We start from the raw sequence: 618 nt of genomic DNA, 5'->3' as shown, positions 1-618 counted from the left end.
TTCCCTCTCAGTGTCTCTCTGTCTCTTTCTGGCAAGTGCATGTACCCTATGGCAAAAACCTTAAAAAAAGAAAAAAAGCACTCCAGGTGCAGGTATACTTGTAAGTGGGTGAATTACATCTCATATGGCCCCAGCACTGTGCAGCAACGTGCAAATGTATATATATACACACACACATATATACTTATGTGTATATATATGTATACAATCTATCTATATGTAAGCAGAGAGATTGTGTATATATTTAAGTGGAGTATACCACTCTGCGTAAATTCCTGCAGTGGCAGCCCTTGTCACCTAGTGTAAATATCCTCTCACTTTGACGGTCAAGCTCCTTGTCATCCCCTTGCTGGCTCCCTTTCTGACCCTGTTCTGCACCCAACTTCCTCAATGGCCTAACACCTGCCTTACCACCATTGCGTTTGCTTTCTCCTTCCTTCCTCCTGGAAGGCTTCTCTCACGCACCCAGAGGGGGGCACTGTTCACCTCCCTTGGGTCTCTGCTTAACTGAGGGTGCAAATCATGGTGGGCCCACTGCTCCCCTTCTCTGAGCGGAGACCCCACCCCGCCACTCCAGTTCCCGTCCCTGCTTCCCTGTATTTGTTCCTCCGCACTTAC

The 618-nt window shown here is 47.9% G+C and overlaps 1 protein-coding gene across 1 annotated transcript in view; it reads left to right on the top strand.

The window, feature by feature from the left end:
• SLC13A3 (solute carrier family 13 member 3) overlaps nucleotides 1-618 on the top strand; it is a 102,877-nt gene that overhangs the window by 7,919 nt on the left and 94,340 nt on the right. The window lies entirely within an intron of this gene.

The sequence above is a fragment of the Tupaia chinensis genome, unplaced genomic scaffold (assembly GCF_000334495.1).
Source record: "Tupaia chinensis unplaced genomic scaffold, TupChi_1.0 Scaffold000602_1, whole genome shotgun sequence".
NCBI lineage: Eukaryota > Metazoa > Chordata > Mammalia > Scandentia > Tupaiidae > Tupaia > Tupaia belangeri.
Note: the sequence above shows the minus strand (reverse complement) of the source record. Positions and strands in the feature narration are given on the sequence as shown.